The sequence below is a fragment of the Thermobia domestica genome, chromosome 4 (assembly GCF_964235325.1).
Source record: "Thermobia domestica chromosome 4, izTheDome1.hap1.1, whole genome shotgun sequence".
Lineage (NCBI taxonomy): Eukaryota > Metazoa > Arthropoda > Insecta > Zygentoma > Lepismatidae > Thermobia > Thermobia domestica.
Genome location: NC_137457.1, coordinates 167436600 through 167458229, shown reverse-complemented (window position 1 = coordinate 167458229; position 21630 = coordinate 167436600). Strand labels below are relative to the sequence as shown.

General features: G+C 31.9%; 1 long non-coding RNA gene across 1 annotated transcript in view; it reads left to right on the top strand.

The window, feature by feature from the left end:
• Positions 1-6517: 6517 nt before the first annotated feature.
• LOC145683393 (uncharacterized) overlaps positions 6518-21630 on the top strand; it is a 459015-nt gene continuing 443902 nt past the window's right edge. The window contains exon 1 of the long non-coding RNA XR_014131074.1: positions 6518-6572. This is a non-coding gene — a long non-coding RNA (uncharacterized LOC145683393). The remainder of the gene's footprint in view (positions 6573-21630) is intronic.

The window sequence follows — 21630 nt, the reverse complement described above, 5'->3', positions numbered from 1 at the left end:
TTCGGGAGTCAACTTTCAAAATTTTATTTGGGAGATTTTGTCCCCAAAAACCGTTTTCAAGCCGAACATGAAAAAAACTGTATTCATTAACTTTCTGCGTATTGTCCATACAAAAAGTTATGTTGTAATTCTTCATGTCCTTTACACACATCTGACATACTGTTACTATCACTTCTGATTTTTCGGGATCAAAGATTTGGAGGGGTTAGTGCACTATCCTACCGTTTTTTTTCAGAAAAATACGAAACTCGTATCCTCATTTCACGTCTGCAATATCTGTGCACAATTTAATTCACTTCGTCTCACTTCTTCTTGCCTCTCGGACGTCAATTTTCAAAATTGTGGGTTTGAGGTTTTGCTCCCTAACACCATTTTTTAGCAGAACATAAAAGAACCCATAATGCTTTTTTTCTCTCGTATTATCCATACAAAACGTTTTGTTGCAATTTTTCTTGTCCTTTATACACTTCTGACATACTATAATTAGCATTTTAATTTTTTGTGATAAAAGGTTGGGAGAGTCCGTGCCCCACAGGACCATTTTCTTCAGGAAAATATGAATACGTATCCTCATTTTAAGTGTAGTATATCTATGCACATTTGCACTCATTTCGGTTCACTTCGTTTTGCCTTTTGGGCTCAAATTGCAAAATTTAATGTGGTAGCTTTTTTCCCTAAAATAGTTTTCCCGCAGAACTTAGAAAAAAACATATTCGTTAACTTTTTGCGTATTGTCCATGCACTAAGTTATGTTGCATTTCTTAATGTCCTTGGCACACATCTGACATCTGTTATTGGCACTCTTGATATTTTGTGATCAAAGGATAGTAAGGGGTCCGTGCAGCACCCACCTCTTTTTTCCAGGAAAATAACAAACCCATATTCCCCCTTTTTTTCTACAGTGTCCGTGCACTATTTCATTGACTTCGGTTCACTTCTTTTTGTTTTTTGCTTTTTGAAGTTTCATAATTTTGAGTGAGAGCTTTTGCCCCTAAAACCGTTTTTCCGCGGAAAATAAAAAATATTCATTTATTTCTTGCGTATTATCCATACATAAAGATTTGTTGCAATTATTCATGTCCTTTACACACATCTCAGATACGATTACTATCACCTTTGGTATTTCATCATCAAAGGTTCGGAGGGGTTGGTGCCCCGCAAAACCGTTTATTTTAGAAAAATACTAAACCCGTATTACCCCATTTTATATCTACAATATCTGTGCAAACTTTCTTGCTCTTAGGTTCATTTCTTCTTACCTTTCGGGCGTCAAATTTCCAAATCGGGGAATCCGCGTCAAATTTCAAAATTTGGGGATAAGTTGTTTTGTCCCCTAAAACCGTCTTTGCGAAGAACATAGAAAATACTGTTTTCCCTTATTTTTGTGTATTATCCATACAAGAAGTTTCGCTTCAAGATTTCGTCCTTGACTTCGTCCATTCATTCCATTGATTTCGTCCACACATCTGACTGACATACTGTTACTAACCCTTTTCATTTTAAGTGATCAAAGATTTGGAGGGATCGGTGCCCCATTCAGCCGTTGTTTGCAGGAAAATATGAAACGCGGATTCCCCGATTTGGTCTACAAAATCTGTGGACAATTTCATTCACTTTGGTTCACTTCCTTTTGCCTTTCGGACATCAACTTTCAAAATTTTGGGTTTTAGCTTTGCCCTCTGAAAACCGTTTTTCCACAGAAAATATTTAAAAAATTTTTTCCTTTATTTTTGCGTATTGTCCATACATGCAACTTGATTCAATTCTTCATGTTCTTTCACACATCTGACATACTGTTACCAGCACTTTTTATTTTTCGTGATCAAAGGTTTGTAGGGATCCGTGCCCCATCCAACCGTTTTTTTCTTGAAAATACGAAACTCATATCCTCATTTTACGTCTGCAATATCTGTGCTTAATTTCATTGAGTTCGGTTGACTTTTTCTTGCCTTTCGGACGTGAAGTTTAAAATTTTAGGTGCTAGCTTTTGCCCCTAAATCCCTTTTTCCGCAGAAAATTAAAAAGAAGCTCGTATTCCTTTATTTTTTGCGTATTTTCCATTCCAAAAGTGTTGTTGCAGTTCTTCATGTCTTTTACACACATCTGACATACTGTTAGTAGCACTTCTGATATTTCGTGATCTAGGGTTTGGAGGAGTCCTTTTTTTTAGGAAAATGGGAAACCGTATTTCTTCAATTTACGTTTACAATATCTGTGGAGAGATTCATACACTTCGGTTCATTTCTTTTTGCCTTTCGTGCGTCAATTTTCAAAACTTTGTGTGTGAGCTATTGCCCCCTAATTCCATTTTTCAGCAGTACATAAAATAACCCATATTGCTTTATTTCTGACGTATTATCCATACAAAACGTTTTGTTCCAGTTCTTCATGTCCTTTATGCACTTCTGACATACTGTTATTAGCATTTTAATTTTTTGTGATCAAAGGTTTGGAGGGGTCCGAGCCTCACACGACCATTTTCTCCAGGAAAATATGAAAACCATATACACATTTTATGTGTGCAATATCTGTGCACATTTGCACTCACTTCGGTTCACTTCTTTTTGAATTTCGGGCTCAACTTTCAAAATTTAGTGTAGGAGCTTTTTTCCCTTAAAACCGTTTTCCCGCAGAACTTAGAAAAACCCGTATTCGTTTACTTTTTGCGTATTGTCCATACACTGAGTTATGTTGCAATTCTGAATGTCCTTGACACACATTTGACTTACTGTTATTAGCATTTTTGATATTTTGTGATCAAAGGATTGTGGGGGTCCGTGCCGCCCCGACCCCTTTTTTCCAGCAAAATAGCAAACCCATATTACCTCATTTTATGTCTACAATGTCCTTGCACAATGTCACTCACTTCGGTTAACTTCTTTTTGCCTTTCCGGCGGCAAGTTTCATAATTTTGGGTGAGACCTTTTGCCCCTAAAACCGTTTTTCCGGAGAAAATACCCTTCTCCATTCTTTTGCGTATTGCCCGTACGTGAAGTTTCGCTGGAATTCTTCATGTCCTTTACACAAATATGATATACTGTTACTAGCATTTTTGATATTTGGTGATCAAATGTTTGGAGGGGTCCGTGCCCACCTAACATTTTTTTAAGGAAATACGAAGCCAGTATTCCCACATTTTATTTTCACAATATCTGTGCAAGGTTGACTTCTTCTTATCTTTCAGTCGTCAAATTTCAAAATTTTGGGGTAAGTTGTTTTGCCCCCTAAAACAGTGTTTGCGAATAACATAGAAAATCCTGCATTCCTTTATTTTTCTGTATTATCCACACAAGAAGTTTCATTTCAATATTGCAATATCTGTGCACAATTTCATTCACTTGGGTTCACTTCCTTTTTCCTTTCGGGCATCAACTTTCAAAATTTTGGGTTTGACTTTTGCCTCTTAAAACCGTTTTCGCACAGAAAATTTTAAAAAATATTTTCCTTTATTTTTTTGCGTATTGTTCATACTCGCAGTTTGATTCAATTCTTGATGTTCTTTTACACACATCTGACATCCTGTTACCAACACATATAATTTTTCGTGCCCAAAGGTCTGGAGGGGTCCGTGCCCCATCCAACCGTTTTCTCGAGGAAAATACGAATCCCGTATCCTCATTTTACGTGTGCAATATCTCTGCTTAATTTCATTCAGTTCGGTTCACTTCTTCTTGCCTTTCAGACGTCAAGTTTCAAAATTTTGGGTGCTAGTTTTTGCCCCTAAATCACTTTTTCCGCTGAAAATTAGAAAATCCCGTCTTCCTTTATTTTTTGTGTATTTTCCATGCAAAAAATTTCGTTGCAATTCTTCATGTCTTTCACAGACTTCTGACATACTGTTACTAGCGGTTTTCATATTTCGTGATTAAGGGTTTGGAAGGGTCCGCGAATCACCAAGCCCTTTTTCCAGGAAAATACGTAACTCGTATTCCTTCGTTTTACATCTGCAATATCTGTGCACAATTTCATTGACTTTGGTTCAGTTGTTCTTGCCTTTCGGGTGTAAACTTTCACAAATTAGAGTGGGACTTTTATATTAAAATTTACGTAACTTTATGTCCCTTTTTCTTTTTTATGATTTTTCTTTTTTTTAGTGGTGGTGAGAAGAGAAATGCTTTCCTCTGATATCTGTTCTTGCCATTGACCTTGTTTGAACTCCTGAAGTAAGATCATTTTGTAACTTTTAAAGTCATTCAACTCCGTCACGATAATAAAATTGTCATTTTTAGCAATTTGTTTTATTCTCTTATTTGCAGATTGCAACACTGATATATTTATTAGAAAATTGAGGTTTGGTCCAGCGCCTTTTCAATTCGCAACCAACCGAAGCGCCGAGCTTATTGGGTTGCCTGCAACAGCAGGAAAAGGAGAGTTGCAGGTGGTAATGCACTTTTGGAATCGTGTATACAATGGTTAAATCTATATTTATAATTATTGAAATTCACAATATCTATAACATTTACGATCCGGCTGTCAACAAGGTGATAGAACTCTTTTATTTCACAATGAAAGAGAGTTTTGATTTCCAATCGTGAAATTCTTTAACATTCTGTTCTTATAATGTTCAAATCATAATTTATGACAATTTAAATTAACAATTTATGAGCCACTCGCGAAAGTACTTGAACAAGGTGATATAACTCTATTTTTTTGCAACGAGATAGAGTTCTGATTAGAGTTCTGACTAGCACTCATCAAATTCTATAAAGTTGTTATTCTACAATGGTTAATTCTTGATTAGTAACAATTTAAATTAACAGTTTTATGGGCCACTCGCTAAAAAACTCTGAAGATGAAAGTGAATAATTTCGAAATGAAATAGACCTTTGATGATAGTTCTGATTACTACTCGGGAAGTTCTATAATGTTCGTTTCGTAGAATGGTTAATACTTTATTTAGAAGAATTTAAATTAAGAATAAATGATCCGCCCCGGAACTGTCTGTGAACTGTTGATAGAACTGCTTTCTTTGGCAGCGAAATAGAGTTCTGATGAGTGTTCTGGGTAGCATTCCTCAAGTTCTATAACGTTCTATTCGTAGAATGATTAAATCTTTATTCATTACATTTGAAATTAACAATTTGTTGGCAGCTAGCTAAGAGACTGAAAACAAGGTGATAGAACTATTTTATTTCACAATGAGATAGAGTTGTAATGAGAGTTCTTAGAAGCATTCATTAACTTATATAAAGTTATGTTCGTAGATTGGATAAATTTTTATTTATAGCAATTTTTATTAACACTTTATAACTCGTTCGGCAGCTTACAGTGAACAAGGTGATAGAACACTTTCATTTCATAATAAGGTAGAGTTTCTATGAGATTTCTAAATAATATGCGTCAAGTTTTTATTAAAGCTATGTTCCTAGTTTTTTTCTATATTTTTGTGACAATTTAAATCAACAATTTAAGGGGTATTCGCAAATCGACTGTCAACAAGTGATATAACTGTTTTTCTTTATTTAAAATTTTTTGTGATGAGTGTGCTGGGTAGCATTCGTTCAGTTCTGTGATGCACTGATTGCGGAATATTTAACTCACTATTTATAACAACTAAAATCAACAAGTAATGGGTTACTCGCGAACCTACTGTGAACATGGTGGTAGAACTCCTTTATTTTGTATTTAAATCCTTTAGGTGTTCTAAGTAGTATTCGTTCAGTTCTATGAAGTTCTGAACGTGGATTGTTTAACTCATTATTTTTAAAAATGTAAATCAACAATTTACAGGCCACTCGGTAACCGACTGTGAACAAGGTGATAGAACTAATTTTTTTGTAATAAAATAGAGTTCTGATGAGAGTTTTAGCAGCGCTCTTTAATTTCTATAATGTTCTGCTAGTGAAATTGTAAAATCATTATTTATAACAATTTAAATCAACAATGTATGGAACACTGGCAACCGACTGTAAGCAACGTGATAGAACTTTTATTTCGTAATGAAATAAAGTTTTGATGAGAGTTCTAAATAATACTCGTAAGTTGTTTAAAGTTCTGCTTTTAAGATGGTTATATTTTAATTTTTAGCAACCTAAATTAACAATTTATGAGCAATTCGCGAACCTACTCTGAAGAAGGTGATAGAGCTATTTTATTTTGTTTTCATATAAAGTTATGAAGTGTTTTCTGACTTGCATTCATACAGTTCATCATCCTAAGCTGAAAATCATGATCTAGTTCTTCAATTTAATTATTGCTATATTTTTCTGCTTTCGTTTTATTATGACATGTTTTAAATTAATTTCGTCTTATATCTGCATTTTTAGAAAATTCTTGATTTTTTTTTAAAATTCATTAGGAGTAGCGAACTTCTTCATTTATTAAGTTTTTAAATATTTCCTTTTGTAGCATAAAAGTTTATAGTACGACTCATGTTAAACATAAAACAGAATTGAGGTTTTGTTACGGATTTTATAAACAGGTTATGAAAATATTATTGTATTCTGCATTCATGTTTATATGTTCAAAGAACAACTAAATTGTATACGTAGGATCATGAATGCGTGGCACATAACCATCAACGAGTAAGCTAATCAGTCACGTCAGCTTATCTAGCGCAGTGTATTTTTATGGTAATACATTTTTCTTTTTTTCCTCTTATAGCTAATTATTTAAAGTTTTTAAAATAGTTATTTAAAGACTTTCTTTGTTAAAAATATATCTCTATTAACCCTTAGTTAGTCGCATGCGGAATTTTGTTCCGCACTTTTACATTTTTCTTTTTGTTTTCCTTACTTTCGATCGTATGCTTTTGAACTTTTGTCTAGCTGTCTTTTAAAGTTTCATGATTAAAGAACAATACATATTTGAATTGTTGCCCAAGCCACTAGTGAATATTTTGTTATTTATTTTGGAGTGATGCATTTTGCGGAGCAAAGTTCCGCGCGCGACTAAATAAGTTACCCTTTTTTCTCCTACAGATTTTGCGTTTTCTTTCAGTTTATTGTTTTTAGCCGACAACAATTTAGCGATTCGATGATTACAAAACATATCATAAGCAAGCGCCACCATCACTATTTTTTAAAATTTATTTTACAAAAATATATTTTCAGATGCAGTTCATTTGTAAGCAACTGAACGTATAAGCGGTTCATATGTGCATTGTGCGCTCTGAGAATAAATACATAGAGAAGAGAGTCAGTCTTTTCTTTCAAAATGGATCATAATGAACCTGATGTGGACAGAATTAGAAACATGTTGCTGGAAATTCTATCTGAAGACGACAATTTAGATGTTCCGGATATGGAAGATGTCGATGAAGAAGATATCATTGAAGAAAGCGACCATATCTCTGCCAGTGAAGAATCAGCAGATAAAGGTGAAGTGTTGCCACAAGCAGATCATGTGGAACCACTCTCAAATACTACTGCACGGGGAGCATATCTTCTAGGAAAGGACAATGTCACTAAATGGTACCCACATGCTCTACGGCAAAATATACGAAGAAGAAGTCAGAATATTTTGACCCATTTACCAAGAGTCAAAGGACATGCTAAAGAAGCAAAAACGCCGAGCGAATGTTGGAGTTTGTTCTTTAGTACGTCTATGCTGGAGAGAATCGTTGAATTTACAAACCAGTGGGTTGAAAAACACAGGGACGCGTATAACAGAGAAAGAGGTGCTCAAAATACTAATATAACAGAAGTAAAGGCTTTGCTGGGCCTTCTATATCTTGCAGGAGGACTAAAGTCATCTCATGCTAATCTGGACGATCTCTATGCAAAGGATGGGACTGGAATTGAATTCTTCCCAGCAACAATGTCTCTTAGAAGACTGAGATTTCTCCTACAAGCTCTTCGTTTTGATAACAAAGTTGACAGATACGAGAGAAGAAAGTTTGACAAGTTTACGCCTCTTCGAGATATTTTTCAAGAATTGAACTTGCACTGCAAAAATTGCTATTGTGTTGGGGAATACACCACAATTGACGAAATGCTTGAGCCTTTTCGAGGACGATGCAGTTTCCGTGTTTATATGAAGTCAAAACCAGCTAAGTATGGAATCAAGATATTTGCTTTGTGCGAGCTCTCAACATGGAGGTATATGTTGGTCAGCAACCCGATGGACCATTTCAGACGGACAATAGACCCCATCAGATAGTACTTAGGCTATAGACACTATAACCGGAACAGGAAGAAATGTCACTTCTGAAAACTGGTTTAGTTCCATACCACTGGCATAAGAACTACAAAAACGTGGACTGTCTCTAGTTGCCACTCTGCGGAAGAATAAAAGAGAAATCCCTGCAATATTTACTAAAGGAAATCGAAGTGAGGAATGCAGTAGTTTATTTGGTTACGGTGAAAATATGACTCTCCTTTCGTATGTACCGAAGAAAAATCGAGTAGTTACTCTTAACTCTTCTATACACTTTTCTGATGATATTGATGAATCTTCCGGAGAAGCCAAAAAGCAAGAAATGTTAACTTTCTACAATGTAACAAAAGGAGGTGTAGATACGCTAGACCAAATGAAAGCTACATATTCTGTATCTAGAAGAACTCATAGATGGCCACTAGCTGCTTTGATGAATATCGCCGGTATAAACAGCTTCATATTTTTTCAGTCTAACACACAGAGTAACATGAACAGAAAAGATTTTCTGAAAGTGTTAGGTAAAAGATCTTTGCTTGAACAACATGAAGGCAAGAGTAAATCTGCAATATCTCCCCAGAGAATTAAAATCAAATATCCAAAAGTATGCAGGAATACCAGAAGATCCATCTACTGTGTCTGATCCAGTTCCAATTTCAAGGAGTTGTGCTTTTTGCACGAGGAAAGAAAACAGGAAGACCAAATATTGTTGTGTCAAGTGTCAAAATTTGTGTGCGGTGTGCATACAGAAACTGTCACATATTGCAAAGAATATGTTCATCAAGACAGAATGGGGGAACTTGTAGACGAGGATATGTAAGTAGTAAGGATATGTAAACCGAAAGGCTAAAGCATAATTTATATGAACGTTTCAAAATACATAAAAACTATATTTCTTATCAGGTCTAACTATACATGTTGTTATTATTGTTATTTGAGAAAAAGCAGAATAGTTTTTTCATTGTTTAGGTATTTATGTCTAACGTATTTTTATATTAGTTTAAGTCTTCAATAGCGTAAAATAAATTAAAACGCCTATTAAAACAAATATTTCAACCTAAAATTAAATAAAAATTAAAAAAAAAAAAAAACAAATATTACACTAGTTTTACTATGTAGTTATTATGCGGAACAAAATTCCGCACGCGACTAATTAAGTAACTTTTTTCACGCGACTAGTTAAGGGTTAAGTAATTATGTTAAAATATATCTCAATGTTTTCCTCTATAAATTTTCATTTGATTTTAAGTGTATTCTGGAAATGTTCCGAGGTTTCTAAATACAAACTGTTAGTTAGTGGTTGAACATAGAACTGTTATCTATACGCAACCAAATAAATAATTTTCTATCTAAATTAAAACGTGGAATAAAAGGAGCATTATAGGCTCGCATAGACTGGTCATATCTCTTTTTCGGAAAGAATGGTATTTTTCCACAGCCATATAGTAATTTGATACTACGTGGCCCACATTTATATGAATATTAACCAAACACTGGGACACTGGATGATAATAAAATTATTATTTGTTAGAATTTAACTTGGCTCTTAGAGTTATATAGCTTTTTAAATGATAGTAATTTACTATTTTTTGGGAAAAAAATATTTTTCCAAGATCATATGGTAATTAAATATTACATAGCCAAAACGTATCTGGATATTAACTGAAATTACGCACCAACCAGATGAACAAAAAATTCTTTTTTTTTAGATTTTAACTTGACATTTAGAGTTATATAGCTTTTCTGCAGTGAGTCCTTTCTCATATTTTCGAAAAAAAAGTTTCAGCAGTTTCATATGGTAATTAGATATTACAAGGCACGCATTCATATGGCTATTAATTAAAAGCAAGGGTCCTCTAGATGTATATAACAATCTTATTTTGCTAGATTTTAACTTTGCACTGAAAGATAAATAACCTTTTAAAGGCAGTATTGGGATGATTTTCCGGAAAGAATTGCATTTTGCGGACTCCATATAGTGTTTTCATATTATATGGCCCATATTTATATGGATATTAACTGAAAGTAGAAACATTCTAAATGAATATAAAAATTTAGTTTGTCTGATTTAAACTTGCCACTTTGAGTTATATAGGTTTTTAAAGGGAGTACTTTTTTATTGTTTTCGAAAAACAAATACAATATTCCAAGTCCATACAGTAATTATTTAGTACATGGGGCACATTTATGTAAATAATAACAAAAAGTAGGAACATACTGTATGAATATAAAATTCTTATTTTGTTAGATTTTTACTTGGCACTTAGAGTTATATAACCCATTCGTTGTTAGTTTTTAACTTATTTTTTGGGAAAAGTGTATTTTTGCCAATGTTAAATAGCCTTTTAGACGGAAGTGCTTTGCTACTTTTTGGCTAAAATTTATAAAAATTGAAATAAAGGCAACCCTCTAGATGAATATTGAATTCTTGTTTCGTTAGATTTTAAAATGGTATTTAGAGTTATATAGTTTTTTTTAAAGGACTGTTTCCCATCCCTTTTATAAAAATGTATATTTCGAAGTCCATAGTGTAGTTATGATGTACATGGCTCACTTTTATATGAATTTGAAATGAAAGTTGAAACCTTCTAGATGAATGTAAAGTTCTCACTTAGTTAGCTTTTAATTTGGGACTTTGACTTGCATAGCTCTTTTCGTGTGATTATTTTGCTCATTTTTTTCGAAAAACAAAAATGTATTTCCAAATCCATGTCGTAATTAGATTGTGAATGGCCAACATTTATATTGCTATTTACCGAAAAGATAGACCCTGTAAATGAATACGAAATTGCTATATTTTAAAATTTACCTTGCCTCTTAGTATTATTAATTTTTTTTCGAACAAATATTTTCCACATTAGTTCGGAGCAATGTATTTTTCCAAGCCCATATGGTAATTAGATAGTACACCGTCCACATTAGTAGGGTACATATGTATGTTCTGCAGACACATTTCCCCCCTCCATCCCCTAACTGCCAAAAAATTATGAACCCACCACTGACTATTACACTTTAACACAGATGGATACCCCAAAGTGAGAATGAATATGCTTTTATGATATTTAAAATCATAAAAACTTACATCTAAAAACTTACAATGGAATCCTACACAAAATATATTTATTGCATCTTAATCTCCAGTTTATAAGTTTTCATTTGACACTTCAATCATGAAAATCCGTTAATAATTGTCTTTAAAAACTTAATGAGAAGGAATACATATAAATATTACATCTACTGCGGAACAGATGATATCACTGTTTCATTTGAACGATTCCAGTACCAGCACAGGACCGTCCAATCCGATTCTCTTTCCTTCTCCTCATGCCAACATACATATATACATACACATAGAGACTTATAGCAGCTGCAACATGTTTTCTTTCTTTTTAGCAGCCAAATATAACTCACACTTTCTTCCTGCTCACTTTGAGGAAGATTTAACTCAGACTTAACTCAGACTTAACCCCGACAGGTCTTGTGCCGGAGTGTCTGTCTTGTGAATCTTGATTCAAAATTATTTCTTATGAAAATTTCTGATCGGAGAACTTCAACTATGCAAATTAAAAAACTTTCCGTGTTACTTAGCTAGCATGAACGAGAAACTGTTTAAATAAACCGCAAAAAAACTAATGTTTTACAATGCAGTGTCTCCAACTCAATATTTTTTTCGGAACGTTCCAGGATTTTAATTTTTATATCGCTTTAAAACATATAGGGATGAATTCACCCCATTACTAATAAATATGATAATTGTTAAAAATGAGTTGGCAAAACTGATAGTCACACCCCCAAATAACGTTAAAATTCAATAGTTTGGTCCCTAATTAACCGATTTCAAAAATTTAAACGGCAAATGAATACTAATAACATAACCATTTTTTTAAAAGTGCATAAATGGTTGCATAACCGGCAGGATATGTCTCCCTTTTTCAATATCTCTACAAAAGTTTCACCAAATTGAAAAATAAAAAATACTATCATAATTACAGTAAAATTCTGAGACTTTTTAAAGAATAACATTTTCGCGAAAACTCAAAAATAAACCCGTAAAAAATTCCCGATATTTCGAATTTGTTATATCTGCGTTTTTTATTAACAGATTTTCAAAATTCGAACGACAATCGATAAAGAAAAATATCTGCTATCTATTGAATGTCTTATAAATTGCATAACTTTAAGGATATAATTATAAAAAAACGGAAATAAATCTCTTATTTACATGTGTCTTTAAAATTTAAATGACATTATGTTCTGTATATCCAAAGGTCTTAGTTTTTTAGTCTCGATACTATAAAAACATTTATACATTTAAAACATACTTAAAAATACAAGTACGGATATTAATAATGAAACCATAAAAACACTGATACACTTATAACATACTTAAAATTACAAGTTTTATGTTTTGTTATTTTTTAGATTCATTTCTAAAGTAAAACTGATGTATTTTATAACCATTATCTAAATCTTTCAAACCTTCATACTTAACAAACAGCTTATACTTTTTCAAATTTTTCAATACTTGCTCAGTTTCGTCATTATATCTTTGTAGTAATAACGTCTTATATTTCTCATCTAAATATACTAAAACTCTTTGACCATAACGCTGTGTTTGAATCAATTTCCATAATGTTATCTCGTACGCTTTACCTTTTTCTAACTCATCTATGCGAAGGAATCTCAATGCTTTAACTTCATTTTTTATTCAAATAAGTAGCCATAGTTAATTTATTATAAGGAAAATGTTCGTTTTATGAGAAATTCATTAAACCGATTCTCATTTACATACAGAAAATTTATATAAAATTTACATACAGAACTCAACAGTTGGATAATTATCTTCTAAACCAGTGTATTTGATTATTATTCCATCTTTAACGATCTCATCAATCATTTTATCTGTTAAGTGTTTTGTAAATCTAGGTGGAAGAAAGACCTTAAACTCCTCACACTCAACTCAAATGCCCTTTCCAAACTTACTTTTAATCTTTTCCATTTTCACAATCTTATATTCTGTATTTAATTCTAATTCTCTTAATCCAATAACCTGTTTTTGTTCAAGACTTCCAAGTTTATTTAAAAGTTCAATATGACTCGACATCGTATTTATTATATAGAAAATCAATGAACACTCTTCAATTTTTATCTTCACAAAAAATATTTAATCATTTTTTTATCAATTTCGTTTATGGAAAAACTTCCATAAAACAATACAAACATACATTTAACTATCTAAAACTCTTCTACTACTTTCTCATTCTTGTCATCATATGTGAAGTTCTTTTATCCAATTAAAATCGCATAACATATAGTATTAGCAGCCACAGCTTCTGCAAAGTCTACTAGAATCTTTATGTTTGTTCTCTCATTTACCGATACATTTTTCCTCTTACTACAATTAATCACATACATTGGTCTATTATCTATAAACTCTTTAGGGTCATAGTACATTTCGGTATTACCACACGTTATTCTCTTAAATGCTGTACAATCTTCGTACATTTTAAAATAATCCCTGTTAGCAATATCTAAGTTTCTTGATTCTTTTGGAAATACCTCATTCCTCCCATTCTTAAGATAGATATTCTTTACCTTACAATGATCAAACTTACTTGCATCTGCTGTTTGTTTGCCACTTCTATCAGTTTGGAACATTACAACTACGAAATCAAGCATATCAAATTGTCTAGAATTAAATTGAGTAGTAACATCAAACTCTAAGAAAGAACCTAGAACAGTCTTCTGAACACATTGATAAGTATGGAATGAGAACATGATTTTAGGTTCTTTAAGAATATTCAACTTTAACTTGTTTTCATAATTAGATTCGTATTCAACAATAGGCATTCTTATCTCCATACTTTTTATTGTTATTATTCCATCATGAGGAGCTGCTGCACCTGCTCCTGATCCAGTCCATTTGTATAAGACATCGTTATTGTTGTTAGCTTTTGTAAATGTTATTCTCAATCCACCTTTAAACATAACCTCTTTATAATCACTTAAAAAGCCTGGAATTAATCTTAATGGGTACAAAACACTAAAGTCCTTTCTTAGACCAAGTTTATCATCTGTTTCAAATCCTACCTGTTTTAAATATTCGACTTCTGGTTTGAAAATCTTTAATGTTCCAATAGCTGTAGATGTTATTCCTGGTAGCTCAATCTTATCTATAGCAACTACATGCTTTCTAAGCTCAATTTGAGAAAAGAAGAATGGGAAGAAGTTATCTACAAGTTTTATAGTATTATTTGCACCAAATGTTCCTCCAACTGATGCACCAACAACTTCAAAAGTCATATGACAATCTGCTTTGTGTGGATGTACGAACCCATCCCCCACATCGAAATAGAACTCAATATCTTTGTTAGCTTCATTCAAATTATTAAATGTTCTTGTGCTAGCTTTAAAGCTCTGTAACTCGTAACTCTCAACACTATCCATTTATTATAAAGAAAATCTTGAAACAACGCTTTTATGGGATATACCCATAAAAGAATCATATATAATAACAATTAAACACTTATAATCCCCATCCTAACTTAACCTTAGCATTCATAGCAGTACCAACCCCAAAAGCAGCTAATCGTTCGCCAATTGGCACATCACTACTAAATGCTCTTTTCCATGCTTTAGTTTCTAGTTCCTTATCTGCAATATGTCTTGACTCTGTATCTTTATTGTCTCTGTAGTATATATCGTGTTCTTTACAAGCCTCATCTAATGGGTTAATACCTTTATCACCTCTTTCTAATCTTTCTTGTTGCTTAGTTCCCGGACCACAATACGAAAATCCTTGAATATGTAATTCAAATGGGAGTTTATTAATCAAATCATTTACTAATCCTTTCCCAAGCTTCTCATCATTCCAGAATCGTGGTGGTAATGTATTTAAGATCTTAATCAAATAACCTATACCTTTTGGATCATTAGGAATAAATTGTGAAAGCTTGTTATTAATCATACTCACTATACCTACTTTCTCATTATAAATGTTATTATTACCAGCCTTTTCTTCTCCATCTATAACTATTAACCGATCAATTAACTTTCCCACATCATCCATTCATATATATTCTTTAGGTATCTCTGTATATTGTTTAATTCCTTCACCAGTCCTTTCAGGAGTTGGAGGTAAAGATGGTTTAATATAATTATCCCAAATAGGCTTGATAATATTATACCTAGAACCTCTACTAGATGCTACTTTTTTTATCTCGATTATATTTTTGGAAGGCAGCATCTGATTCTGTTATTATTTCCTTGTACTGTTTAAAATCATCATCATCATAATCTTCAATGGTTTTATTAGTATTCACCGTTAACAATTCCCATAGACCTTCTGTTCCTTTATAAGTTTTACCATTAATTATTAAATCATCACCATTCACTTTAACTTCAGAATTTCCTAACTTATTTATTACTTTTCCATCTTCTTCTACAGTTCTTATTCCGAATACACTATCATTTCTTTTACTATAATATTTCGTTGCAATCTTACCAAATGATTGTGCTGTTGTTAAAGGTTCTACTCCTTCCACTTCGTCTTTAATTTGTTTTCTCATCTGCTTTATTTCTCCGGTTATAGACGTATCGTCACTACTTGGAGAACTATCATAAGTTATCTTTCTAGGTGTTTCTAGAAGACTAGGATCTATTGAAGCCGACTTATGTACAACTGGAACAAGTTCAGTTATTAGATTTTGATTTTGTTCTGCTACTTCTTTGATCTCACTCCCCAAGTTTTGAATAGCATCAATTACAGGTTGTTCTTGTTGTTTAAATTTGTCGTATATACCTGCTCTTTCTTTCTTCCAAGATTTGAAGCCCTTTATCAAGAACTCCTTCAACTTAATATTCTTACCAATTTCTTTCTCATCCATTTATTATATAGAAAACGAATAAACGTCAATAAACGTTAATAAACGTCAATAAACGTGAAAAAACGTCAATAAACGTCAAACGTTAAAACGAACAAACGTGAAAAAACATCAAACGTTTATAAAGTGTTTTATCTTTTTCCTATACTTACCATTGTTTACCTTCCTTGTCATATCAATAACTATAAAGCCATAATCTTCTTGCCAACATTTTGAACATATCTCTTTAAATTCATCATAAGACATTTCTCCTCCAACAAACTCATTATACACATGTTTAAGATTAGTGTCATCTTGTCTGAATATGCATAGGATGTTAACGTTATCTCTTATAAGCTGCTTAGGTACTTTCGAATATGTTTGTGCAAGATAGAAACAGTCTAAATGTCTATGCCTACTTCTTGCCTAATTTCTAACAGTATCTTGATTCTCTAAACTGTAATCGTCAAACACAACTACAGAGTATTTTTCACATTCGTCAATAGGTACAATAGAATCATTACTGCTTAAGAACGTTGCTATTTGCTTCTTAAACTGTAGTTCTGCTTTTTCAAATCGATCTTTTAACTGCTCATACTTTGGCTGATTCATGCTTTTAGAATATATGTAGAAGTAATTATTGTTTAACCAACCTGGCTGTAATAAAAAAATTTAATAGCAAAAACGTCTTACCACAACCAGATGAACCCACGATAAGGCATCGAATATCATCACTTATAATCTCTCCATTTCTTTTCTTAGCTGTTGTTTCTTTTATCATCTCTTGTACATCCCAATTAATAGTTTTCTTACTCATTTATTATAGAGAAAATCTGAAGGTGAGCAAAACGCTCACCTATGATCTTATATCTTTAAGTTGTTCTCTGATCTTAAGCAACGCATCTTTTATATTTTCGCTATCCATTTCACCATTTAATGTTATTATCATCTCTAACTGTTCTTTAAATGAGTTAATACAAGTGACAATTTTTTATATTCGTCTTTTCTTTTGCTTATGTTCAACTTGGAAGACAAACCAGTTATAATAGTTCTTCCAGTTGCAAGAGACGTTGTTAATATCGAGTAAATTGTTACAGGTATGAAAATATTAATAAACCCAGTTGTTGCAGAAAGTATAACCTACTACGTGATCAAAGTGTAGTATGCCTATCTAACAATTCGTAGTTTTCTCTTTTTCTTCTTTAAACTGTATTCTAACTTTTGAATGACATCTTCTATTAACTTGATTACTTTCTCTCTTGGAATATATCTAGGTAAATCAAACTCATTCATTTATTATATAATAAATGGCTAAGGTATTTAAGCTAACGAGTGATACTTCTGTTTTAAAGAAGAAACTCCATTATGAATTAGACAACAGGAGCATGTATTTAAGTATAGGACTAGTTGGGTTTTACAGTACATATCTAACTCCAAATATAACAACAGAAAAAAAACAGTTTCTCATATGGTGATAGACAAATTTTTTATACCAGAAGGGCAATACAGCTTAAACAGTCCTTATGAATATTTAAAATCTCAATCCATCAACATAACATTATCAGAAGATCATTTAAGAAATAGAGTTAAAATTGAAACTGATAGTAATGATGTTACAATTGGGAGTATAGGTACTGTCCTCGGGTATAATGTTTTTGAAGTTTTAGAAAAGAACAAAACACATATTGGAAGTAAGTTGCCAAAGTTTCATCCGTTTGATACTATAAATGTTCACTGTAATATAGCAGATGGTATGTTTGTTAAAGATACAGAATACACACATAGAGAAACAGGAATATAGCATCATTCAAAACAGATGCTGAGTTCAAACATAGTATCATTTACGAGTCTACTCATCCATTAATTTTCCCTATATCCAAAGACAAGGTTGACAACTTTGAGATAAGGATAACAGATGAGAATGATTCCTTAATTGATTTTGGTGGAGCAACAACAACTGTACTTTTACAAACTAAGATTTTGTCTTAAATAAATAGGATGATGTGTTCTATTAAAGGTTGTATGTTTAGTGTTCCTTATAACGAACTAAAGGATTTAAATATCGATTATGTATTAACAAAGAAACAACTTAGTGATAAATCTAAGAAAATTAAAGAAGGTAAAGGAATGAATTTAACTTTAACTACTGCACAAATGAAAAAGATTAAGAAAGAGCATATGGGCGGTTTTATTTTTACAATTCCAGCCATTCTAGCAGCTTTAGTACCAGTTGGCTCATTAGCAGGTGGTGCGGTAGCGATTACTAAAACTCTACTGCATGCTAAGAAGAATAAACAAGAACTTGAAGAACAAAAAAGACACAATATGGCTATGGAAGAAAAGCAGGGGGCAGGTAAACCAAAGAAGTCAAAAAACTAAAACCAATGACCAACTTCGATATAGAGAGGTTGGTTAAAGAATTAAAGATACAACGATTCAGAGGTGTATTTATGAGTGATGAACTTCCACAAAAACCCCATGTACATGAGTGTGGTGTAGTTAACTTCGATAAATCAGAAAACATTGGTACTCATTGGATATGCTATTGGAAAGATAACAACATAAAGTACGTGTTCGATTCTTATGGTGGTGTTCCTCCTAAACAACTGGTACAATATCTTGGTACCGAAAACTTATTTTACAATGACGAACGAATACAAGACTTTAATTCAGTTATATGTGGTCATCTTTGTGTTAAGGCTTTAAATCTTCTAAATCAAGGGTATTCTTTTAGTGATGTTATGTATATGATTAAATAATGATTAAATATTATTAAGTTTAAGTACTTTTATGGCTTATATCCATAAAAGTTTTGTGTTAAGATAAACATGGAAGCTATACACAATAGATTTTTAGATTATTTTGAGAAGCATGAAGATGAACTAGATGCACTATTTAGATTTAATTTTAATTGGTATTTTCGGGATGTTAGTAAGATAGACTTAAAAGATAAAAACAACGCATATACAGTTGTTCAGTTATGGAGAATGTTAATACCTAAATTTTTGTATACAGAGGAAGAGTTGGTAAAGTTATATCTAATAATTACCTTAAAGAATATGCTATCAAATTATAGCTCTAGACAATTAAAATGCAGTAATTGTGGTAGTAAGTCATTAACAAAAGGTAGGAGTACACATATTTGCGATAATTGTTTTGTAGCGAATGGTTTTGTTTACAGCACTAATGAAGGAATGAGAGCTGCTGGCGTAAGAAAACCATGGTATGATAATATAAAAAGATTTAAGTTGCAGTTATCTCGTTTGCAAGCTTTACAGGACAGAATTATTCCTGAAGATGTGTTCAAGGTGTTAAATGATGAATTTAGAGATATATCAAAAGATTTAATATCAACAAAAGATGTTCTAGAAGTACTAAAGAAAAACAAATACACAAAATATTATGATGATGTTTATTTAATACACTATCACCTTACCGATCAAAAACCATTAAACTTACGACATATGGAAGAAACAGTTATAATGAATTCAAAAACTTATACGAAACCTTTAAAGAACTGTATCCGAAAAGAGTATTGTTTATTATCTTAAAATGTGTATTGTACCATCTGTTGAAAAAGCACGATGTTCATGTTGATATTGATTTTCAACAATCATCTAAACAAATAGAGATGTTAAAGAAATGTTTTGAAAAATTAGCATGGACATTTTCTGTATAATAAATGAGTATGGATATATTTGGTAATGTTAAAGATAGAAAAGATAATGTTGATATTAGTGAAGAAAAAATTAAAATTGTTGGAGATTTTAAATGATGTTGGTAGCGTAAGTCACCTTAGGTCAATATAAGTTCAATTAGAGAACAATAGAAAACGATTTGAAGATGCATTAGAAACGTTACAAGACACATACGTCAAGAAAAAAGATTTTCAAAAGGTTAGGGTGGATACTACTAAATTGATTATGCAGAAAGAAACTATACCCTTTTTATGTCGATTGAGAACTAAGAATGTGAATTAGCCAATCTTTAAAATATTCATTCTTTCTAATGGTTACACATTTCTTTATAATGGGAAAATAATGCACATGGAATTAAGTTTGGATAAATACTTTTTAGACATATATTTAGACGATACTTTGATTGAAAATGTACCTTTTGGTTTTAAGAAGAACGATATAATTACGATTAAGCCAACTAAAAATTCTGCTATTTAAGAAGGGCAATTATTGTTTGTTGTAATGTACATAGAAAGACAACTTTCCTAAAGACGTATAATTTTAGGTAATGACAGATTTTATTTTTTTACGTTGATTTTCTATACAATAAATAGTGATGATGTATTGTGTTAAGTGTAAGAAATTGACAGATACGGAGAAAGATACCATTAGAAGAGAACAAACAAAGAATGGAAGATATCTAAAGAAAGTTATTTGTTCTGTATGTGGTGTTACTAAAACTCAATTCGTTAAAAAGCCCGATTGACTAGAAGAAGGTAAAGGTGTTAGAGAAGACATTATAGAAGAAATTCACAAACCTTCTAGAAAAAACTTTGACAGATTAAGTGTAGTTATAAAAGGTATCGATGATCTTTGGCAAGCTGATATTATTGAAATGGTTAGTGGAGTATTAAAAGGTGTTTAAAAATTAAATAAAGGTTATAAGTATCTGCTAACGATTATAGATGTGTTCTCGAAATATGCGTTTGCTGTTCCTGTTAAAGATAAGAGTGGGAAGAATGTTACAGAAGCATTCGAATCCATATTAAGAACGAGAAAGCCTAGTAATTTACAAACTGATCAAGGTAAAGAGTTTTACAATAAAGAGTTTAAGAAGTTGATGGAGGAAAACCAGATTAATCATTACTCAACCTATAGTGGTAAGAAAGCTTCTGTTGTTGAGATATTTAATCGAACACTTAAACAAAACATGTGGAAAAGGTTCACAACACAAGGGAATTATAAATGGATAGAGATATTAACAACACTAGTTAAAAAGTATAAAAATCAAATTCATAGAACAATTGGTTTAAAGCCTATAGAAGTTAATAAGAAGAATGAGCAAACAATATTGGAGAAAGTGTATCAAAAAGAATATAAGCGCGTTAAGCCCAAATACAAGTTAGGTGATCATGTTCGTATAAGTAAGTCGAAAGGGTTATTTGAAAAAGGATATACACCTAATTGGTCAGCAGAAGTATTTGTTATTAGCGAAGTTATTCCATCTAATCCGCCTACATATAGAATTAAAGATTTAGAAGAAGAGGATGTACAAGGTAGATTTTACGAACCAGAACTATTAAAGACGAAACATAAAGATGAATACTTGGTGGAGAAAGTGTTGAGAAAGAAAGGTGACAAAGTATACGTTAAATGGTTAGGGTTTGATGATTCGCATAATAGTTGGATAGATAAGAGTAATGTTGTAGTGTAAATATAAATGTTGTCTTTTATGGAATAATAACCATAAAAGGCTGGTTTAAGATTACATAGAACAAGCGATGGGGACTAACCGCTCTATTTACACAATCAAAGGTGGAGAAAGAGAGACAAATATATAAGTTAACAGGAACATAACGTAATAAAGTTAAAAATCAACATTTTCTATATAATAAATATGAGTACTATTGATAGTTCTCTTAGTTTTAATGATATTTGTTATGAACAGATTAAAGACAATTATTCGTATGGTATTTTTGGTGATTTTAAACTGATTA